Genomic DNA, 10,050 nt, shown 5'->3' with positions numbered 1-10,050 from the left:
AGCTTTCCCGGCGGAGGATTGCAAATCTCGGGATTTCTTTGAGAAAAGGATTTTTTCTATTTATTTATTTTAACTAATATTCATAAAAGATCATAATTTATTTATATTATATTTTTCATAATTTTTATTGTATTAATGGTTGTTATGTTAATATTAACGATACATAAATTAAACATATTTTATTTTCTACTCATGACGATGTTATTTAGTGGTAATTCAAAGATAGGATATACTTTATAGATAAGAAATAGATGAGATAGCTTTCCCGTTGGAGGATTGCAAATCTTGAGATTTCTTACCAAGTGAAGTATTTCTATTATTTTAACAAATATTCAATAAATAGATCATATTTTTTACTAAAGATTCGAAATTATAATTTCCGCCATTTACGACGATGTGTAAGCTACACAGTACCAATTTTGGGCGTGGTGGGGTGTTACCCTTCCCCACACGTAACCGACTCCCGAACCTGTTTTAAATGAATCTTTGGTAACGTAGACCAAAATTTTGTCTTAAAATTATTTTTCTTAAAATGTTTTTAAAAGACGTTTTTAGGTATTTGACCTACCTAATCCAAAGGTCGATGACGACTCGAGTCAATTTAATCCAAATTAATCCAAAATACTCAATTTTTCAAAATAAAAGTCATAATTGTTTTTTAAAAAAAATACTTAATTGTTTTAAAAAAAAATGGTTATGACACTATAATTGTACAAGCAGTTTCGGATGCATAATTTGCACTCCACCTAAAAACATCAGCAAGCAGCAACCAATCCCATTTTAACCAAAAAAAAAAAACCAAAGCCGATACTCAAATTATCATACTAAAACTTTCGCAAAAATGGGTGAAATTAGCTATAAAAGATAACACTGAAATCCCAATTGCCAAAGCTAACTCAAAAAACGAAAAGAAACACACCAAGACTCGGAGCCAGAAAACAAAATCCAAATGGAAGTCTCTGAGATTAAAACCAACATACAAAAAGTACCAAAAATGAAAGGTAAAAGATGATGGACAAGAAGACATACCAAAACTTAATTAGATTGCTTCTCTTGGAGTATAATTCCGTATGGGATTTGCTAAACCTTCATTTCTCCTAAGTTACAGCCAGAGGTCCAGAGAGTAAAATAGTAAGGGAAAAAAAGAAGAGCATTTAGTAATTGAGAACATCTTGGTATAATTAAAGATAAGGTAGTAGGCCATCCTTTTACTATTTACGTTAATATAAGTAATGAAATGACAATCATAATTGCTCAAGTTCACCATTGCAATTATCAATCCTTGGTTTATCCGGCAACATGCCAACTTGTTTTATCATCAAACTATGGTTTATTTTAGACGACGGAAGTTCAGATTTTGAAAACGATATTGTTAAAAAGAACAATTACAAATATCAAATATAAATTTTAATTATGGGAGCAATGTCCACCAGCAAATGAGTATGCTATTATAACATATATTAACATATGAATATTTATATCCTAGGAATCTGGGTGCATGTTTCAATCGAGGGCAAGTTCTTGTTTTTATGTGCTTATAAAATATCCATACAACTAGCAAGAGATGCAGAAGAATACTAGTGGTGAAATGATTTCAATTGTTAAGCCGAATGATTGAATAAAAAATGGGGGGCTTGAAGAGTGGATCCTTTGAATGATATAAGGTTTGGCCAAATAAAGATGGGAAAACAAAGTGGAGATGAATTCTAAAAATGGTGACGAGACTAAAAGATTGGGATGTATGGTTTTGCTTATACTACTTTGGCTACAATAATTTTTGTTTCTTGATTAATGACTATCAATGCAGTGTGGTAAGGTATATATAAGAAAATTCAAGTTTAAATATTAAATATAATATTATTAAGAAAAATAATCATTAATTTTTTAAAAGATAATTTATAAACCTTAAACGAACGTTAAAATGGCCCTTCTCTCTATTTTTTCTTCCCATAAACAATGATGCCAACTTGTTTTTATTTAATGTGCATGACTATGTTTAATTAACAATCTCAACCACAACCACAACCCAAATTTAGTGGAGTAGGGACGGGCTGCAGCCATGTCCATGGGGAACACAAAGCAAAATATAGAATCTTCCTCTTCCACTATAAAATATACCATTTGTGTCATTTTATCATGAAAACTTTTCTTTTTTATCTTTAAAGAAAATATTAATTCTCATAATATAATATATATTTATAAATACCATGTCCATGGGGAACACAAAGCAAAATATAGAATCTTCCTCTTCCACTATAAAATATACATTTGTGTCATTATATCATGAAAACTTTTTTTTATCTTTAAAGAAAATTTAATTCTCATAATATATATTATATTTATAAATATAATCTGGATAAATTGAAGGAGGCAGATGGTCTAGGACAATGAATCAAAAGATTTACAAAGGTCATTATATATATATAGATGGGAATGATATTCCCACTTTTCTTGTGAATATTTGACATTATTGTTAATGTATTATTATCAATTCGAAAAATACTTGCAAAGTGTTTTTTTTTGGGAAAATATAATTACTCTAATAATAAAAATTTAATATGAATAGGTTGAATTTAATTCTATTATAATTATCATTAATATATAACAAAAATGTAAAAATGTATTTTAATTTATTTAAAAAAAAAAATATTATGTGCATCAAATTTACTCTAATAATTCAATAGCATAATGTTTATTTATTTATTGCTAAAAATGTGATCACACGCATAGCATAATTATTTGTCGGAAACCGGAACTCAATTTCCAATTCAAAATTTATTTATTGTTTATTAATCTATATAGTTAATATTTGTTATAATTTTTTTTTAATTATTGACTATAAAAGTTTAAACACTCTTACAGTCTCTAGTGCTCGAACCTAAGACCTCTAGAAAATAATAATATTCCTTTAACTACTAACAAGTTTAATTCAAGCATATAATTTACTATGTTCAATAAATATTTGTTCATGTAATATAATATTTTTTAATATGGAAAATAATTGTTAAACAAAAATTGTATTTTTAACTAATCACTAATATTTATCTATTGTTCGACTAATTCGGATTGAATTTTGCAGAGATCCATCAGGAATAATTTTTATCCATTTCGATTCAATCTTTCATTTGTAACTTCATGATTTAAATTTTTAATTATGCTTAAAGAATTTAGTGTTCATCTCATTAGACTAATTAGTTATTGATTAAAAAAAAATAAAAATGCTCTATTGATTCATGTATCTATATCATTATTTTTCATTGGATGATTTTTTTAGTACAAAACACTGGCAAATGAAAATTGTATTGAATGTTCTTGAATCGACGTTTGGAAGTTCTATAGAGACCAAAAAATAAATATCAATAAGGTTTTTATTTGATATAAACAGCTATTTTTTTAAAAATGAAAAATTCATATTACAGTTAAGGTTTATAATTACAATCATAATTAAACAATAATAATTTTTTTTATAATCATATACAATAAATTAGTCACTTAAGGTCAAAAACAAAAATTATACAAGGAAAAAATTAAAAAAATTAACTAATAAATCGAATAAAGATATAAACATATCCCATCATATCAATAAAAGAACCACAAAAGGATCAACCATCCAATTGGTCCTCTAAACGAAAATCATTTTCATTTTGTATCTGCCTTTTATAGTTTCAAGTTTGTGACTTTGAATTGACTCCCAAAAAGTTAGGACCATGATTCCTTTTCTGTATGGGCTTTTCAAAGTTGACACTCGGTAGCTCCTTTTGAGCCCGTAAGTAAAGCTGTTAAGTGTTTAATTGAGGGCTTAATTTATTTTTGTAATGTCTCTTCTTCACGATAAATAATTAGGCCAACCCTGCACTCATGGGTATTCTTCGGAAACTCATTCACGTGTTACGGCCTAGTACTACGCACGATGCATGTAATTAATTTTCCTTTTATAATATCATTAAAATAATATCTAATATAGGTTTAGATTTATATATAAAATAATATAGATTTTCCTTTATACGATTAATAGTTAATAGTAAACACATGTCAACGATCTATAATTATTAAATTCTATAAATGGAGATAAAAACTTATTATTATCACAGTGCAGGAGGAAATCTAGAGGTAAAGAAGAGTAATAAGTTAAGTGTATATAATTATAATTATATATATTAATAAAGTGTTTTTATTTGATAACTGTAAGTCACTCGATTAAGTCTTATATTCTTAAGTATTTGGTTTATTTTTTTTATTGATTTTAAGATATAGTTGGTTTTATAGTGCACTAGAAATATTAGAAAAAAGATTAATAAATTTAGAGTTAATGTATCACTAGCTGCAAGCCCTAAATTCTCTATAGTGAGTATGTTGAGTTCATCGAGTTTACAACATAATTTCAATCCATTTATAATAGAAAAAAACGCTCGTAAATGTTTAATTTAATTATTTTAGATTCTTTGAGATTTATCATATGATCAATTACGATGGACCAAGTCGATCAAAGGCTTTCAATGACAATTTTATTCTATTTTCCTATTATTCTAATAAGCTCGAATAATAATAATAATAAGTATTTCATTAAACTCATTGAACAATCTTAATGGTTAAAGTGAGTTTATTTTTTGTTAATATTCGGGGTATAAGCAAATGCGTCTACAAGATGTATATATATTGTTAATAACTAAAAAATCTTAAAAGAATATTATCTTATAATTACCACCATACTATTAAAAATCTTTTTATTGAATCTCAATTATACATCATTACAACCTTCACCACTTTGTTCATACATGTTCAAGTGGTAAACGTACCCATATATTTTCGTTGGTATGTTACAAGAATTTTATTCTTAATTTAACTTGTAAATATATTTATTATTTAGAAATTAATTTGTTGTGACGTTTTTAAAAATAAAATTGATTAATATAAATGGTTATTTTAAGTATTTTAAATATTCTTTTATAGTAATTTGATTTATAAATAAAAGTAGTTTTTTATTAATTAAAAATATAAAATAAACACGATATAACCAATTATGTAGAGAAATATATTGGACGTTTTGTGTTAGTAATTTAAGTTTTATCGTCTCTCTCCAATTTGTGATGTATAAAAAATATGGAAGAAAAATAGTATGGAACACAAATCAATCAAAGATTAGATTACATTGTATTTATAATGCAATGCAATGCAATGAAATATTATATAAAAATATATTTATAAATATTTATTATATATAAAGTAATAAAAGGTATATATATAAATCTATTAATATATTTTATTAATTAAATAATGAATTTTAATTATTTTATTTAAATAAAAAGTATTAAAATATTTATTATGAATTAAAGTAATAAAAGATACTTTCATACTGTAGTGTGTTTTTCTAAAAAATTATTTATTTATTGATTTTTTTCTGTAGAGGGTATATATATATATATATATAATATATATTTGGAATAGCGAGTGAAGAAAAGGCAAAGGAAAGACGGTTTGCCGTTTTGGATTTGTTTTGCAAAGTGTAAACACTAGTTTTTGTTTGGATCTACAAAAATATTATTGTTATATTATTATTATTATTATTATTATTATTATTATTATATTTAATTATTTTTGCAGGCCAAATGTGACCCAATTACAATATACCCAAAGACCCATTCAACCCAAAGCCCAACAATAATAACCTAACCTACCAGATCCCAATTGGAGCCCAGAATCCGACCCAGTACCAGAACCCAGATGGAACCCGAACCGGTCCAGCCACTCAGTAGACCCGACCCAACTCATCTAGGGTTTCATCATAACCCTAGGTAGCTCCTGCCATCGTCGCCGCCTGCTGCTGCCACCTCTGACCGTTCTGACGTCGCTGTTTTCACCTACTGTGACACTCACAGTGACCAAATCAATCAAAGGACAACATCCATCAGAAAAAAACCCATTAAAATATCAAACAAAATCAGTCCAAAATCCCAAGGCAAATCAAATATAAACTAATCCATCACAATAGAAAAAAGAGAAGAGCAGAGATATATCAAGAGACGATCATTCGAGATTGGGGAAAGAAAAATATAGAGAGAAATCTGGGGTGTTTTCCAGAGAAAAATAGGGATAAAGATTCGGTTGGTTTAGAGAGAAAAAAAGAAGAGATAGGGAAAACGAACCAAACAAGAATAAAAAGGGAGACACATACCTTAGTTCGTAGTCGTGGAAGCCGAGAGGTCACCAGATTTTGAAATCTTTCGAAGGTAACCACCTAGATCTAGGGATTTAGAGGGTCTTTTAGGTTAAGTGGACTTGGGATTCAGGTTGTGGGGAGAAGAGGAATGGTTTGGGGTCGGTTGTCATTCTCCGACCGTCGTGCGCTGCCGTAGACCCCGTCGTGAACCCTAGCAGCCGTCGTTGTAACACCCTAACCCGTAACCGACCCGGATACGAGTCTGAAGTGTCACATTGGCTCTTCAAACTTTGACACTTAAAGAAAAACAGGGAAATTTTAAACTTTCATTAAAACAAAATACGTTAATTTACATAAAAGATACCACAAAATATAAAATTGATCAGAGCATTCGTAATTAACAACTTATTACATGCCAAAACTCTATACACAACCAAAATACCTACTTGTCAATTACTTCTGATATGATCTTTTAGTAGTGATGTTGTCCTTGCCACTTCTATTACTGCTCTTCTTGCTTTTTGGTACCTATGTGTAAATCACTTACACGCTAAGTCATAGACTTAGTGAGGCATAATATAAATATATAGATATAACAATGCATTCATGAACATGCATTCGTACCATATGATCATGACCTTTTAATTTGCATGCATATGTTACACTATAACATATATTCTTATGCTAATTCCACTTTAAATTATCTTTGGATTGCCCATGTACATTATTGAGAACAGAAGGTACGCGAGTACGCTGAGGTTGTGCACAATGCTGTCACCACAGCTTGAATAAAATCCCACTAGGGGCACTGAATATTTGTCCTGAAGGACCACTATGTCCCGAAGGACCACTGATAATCCCTCGACTCTTGGCATGCCAATTATACCTACACTCTCATATTAAATAACATAGACTTAATTATAAATACATTTCTCATTTCATCACTGTCCATGTAAACACATAGGTCACTTCATATGATCATTTCAATTATTTCACATACCTGGAAGGATTCTCTGATAATGGCATTCATTCATATAATATCATGTTAAATCATGAATGAAAAATGCATGAAATCATTATAACGTTAACACATATATATATGTATGCATGTGCGTGAATATGGAATCATAAATTCACAGCTAAGAGATAGACTTATCGCAAGTCTTATCTCAATTCTATTTCATCTAGGATATACACTCACCTTGGCCTTTCTTGTTTTGACTTGATTCTAATCCTTCGTTTGTTCCGGAACGAAATTACGTTCTATATCTACATAGTAATACATTGATACTAATCAATATAAAATAATATATTCTAAACTATTACTCCTTAAGCTAAAAAAAACTATTTTCATCTCTTAATGAAGGTATGCATCGATGCACTACACCATGTATCGATGCATCCCTTGACGGGTGCATCGATGCACTATCTATGCATCGGTACATAAATCCCATTCGATGTTTGTATTTTAAGGGGGTGCATCGATGCACTACTTGTGCATCAATGCACTGATGTCATTCGATGTTTTTATTTTAAAGGAGTGCATCGATACACTTCATGTGCATCGATACACCTTGAACAATTTCTGGGATTTTACCCTTGATGCATCGATGCAAATTGAATATGCATCGATGCACATAACCCAGAAATTTTATTTTAGCACGAAAATCTCTTCATAATTTTCTCAACACTTTATATTTCCCCTCTTTTTATATCCTTAACTTGCATACACATACTTAAACTAATTAATACCCATTCAATACCTCTTAAACTTAAAAATTCAATCCTCCACATAGATTTCAAGATCTCCCTCAATTAAGTCAAATTCAACCTTCAATTCCAAATATGAACTCTATTTCAAGATTTCATTCAAGAACTCCTAATCTTTAATTCTTCCTACACCCTTCATCTTGTTGTTTTAAAGTAAATTAAGCTTTCCTTAAGCTTAATTATCATCTAAGGATCAAAACCAAACTTAAATTTCAACTAACAATCAGCTTATGAGAAATCTCACCTTTGCAATGAGTCTTCACGTTGGGAGAAAATAAGAGAATAAGAGAACTCTGGAAGCTTATGTATTTCTCTCTTCACTCTACGTGGAAACATATATAACAATAACAATTAAATTATTTCCCTTGTCAATGACTATTTTGTCCTTCTATTCCTCATTCTTTCCAATTTGATCATACACCATTTTCATATAAGTCCTTAATTGTTCAATTATTATACTTTAATCACCAAATTCCAATGACTATTTTGTCCTTCTATTCCTCATTCTTCCAATTTGATCATACCACATTTTCATATAAGTCCTTAATTGTTCAATTATTATACTTTAATCACCAAATTCTGAAACTTTACAATTTAGTCACTAACCCGATATTGAGTATGCTACAAATCTTCCCCCTAAAAAAATTTGTCCTCAAATTTTCATTACGCGAAGAGATGGGGTTATGAATCCTCATGTCCTCTTCACGTTCCCACGTTGCTTCCTGTATCTTTGATTCCTCCACAAGACTTTAACTAAGGAATAGTCTGTTTCTTAAACTGCTTAACTTCATGAGTTAAATCTGAACCGGTTCTTCCTCTACATTAGATCTGGTTGAAGTCGATCTCTTCTGGAGTCAATATGAGAGAGATCAATCGATACTTCCGAAGCATTGAGACATGAAAGACATCATGAATTTTCTCTATTTCAGGTGGCAACTCTAATTGATATTCCACTGATCCAACTTTTTTACTATCTCGTAAGGTCAATGAATTGAGGACTCAACTTTCTTTCTCGACCAAACCTCAAAACCTTCTTCCAAAGAGACACTTTGAGAAACACTTTATCTCCATTGATATTCGATCTCTTTTCTTTTTAGATCCGCATATGATTTCTGTCTATCAGCTGCTGCTTGAGATTACTTTGAATTACTTGAACTTTTTTCTTCACTTCCTAGATCAACTCAGGACCAAGAATTTCTTGTCTTTAAGCTTGAACCAATTTAGGGGCGTATGACATCTTCTTCCATAAAGAGCTTCATAAGGTGCCATTTTGATGCTTGATTGATAACTATATTGTACGCAATAAGCAAGACAGTACCTTTCCCATGATCCTTTGAACTCAATAACACAAGTCTTAACATATCCTTCAAAATTTGGATTGCTCTCTCGGATTGCCCATTGTTTGAGGATGAAATGTTGTACTAAAGTTCAACCAAGTTCCCAACGTTTATGTAATAATTTCCAAAACCGTGAAGTAAAATCTAAGATCTCGATCCAAAACAATATAAAAAGGTACACCATGTAAACGTATAATCTCCCTGATATACAACTCGGCATATTTATCCAAGGTAAAGTCAACTCGGACCGGAATAAATGAGCTGACTTAGTCAATCTATCTACAATCAACCAGATGGAATCTCTTTTATTCGGAGTCAAAGGTAACCCCATTACAAAATCCATTATTACATTCTCCCATTGCATATAGGAAATTGGTTGCAATAATCCTGATAGAACCTGATGTTCAGCTTTGACTTACTGACACGTAAAACATTGGATACGATTTCTGTAATGTCTCTCTTCATTCCAGGCCATCAATATCGACTCTTGAGATCCATATACATTTTACTTCCTCCCTTATGCTAGTCAATGGACTGCAATGAATGTTGAACTTTCTTTCTTCAAATCCTCATCATCTGGAATCACTAGCCTCCCTTGATAATTAGGTTCCCATCAGCTTTCATTTCATAATCCGTAACCTCTTCATTCCTTATCTGTTGTAACTTCTTTATACACTTTTCATCTCTAGCTCGCAATTCTTTAATTCGATCTAGCCATGATGGCTTGAGAGTCAATTCTTCACATATGACACCGTATCCTCTTAACGATAGTCTGGCATCCACAGC

This window comes from Hibiscus syriacus, unplaced genomic scaffold, assembly GCF_006381635.1.
Source record: "Hibiscus syriacus cultivar Baekdansim isolate YM2019G1 unplaced genomic scaffold, ASM638163v2 tig00110318_pilon, whole genome shotgun sequence".
NCBI classification, from domain to species: Eukaryota; Viridiplantae; Streptophyta; class Magnoliopsida; order Malvales; family Malvaceae; genus Hibiscus; species Hibiscus syriacus.
Note: the sequence above shows the minus strand (reverse complement) of the source record.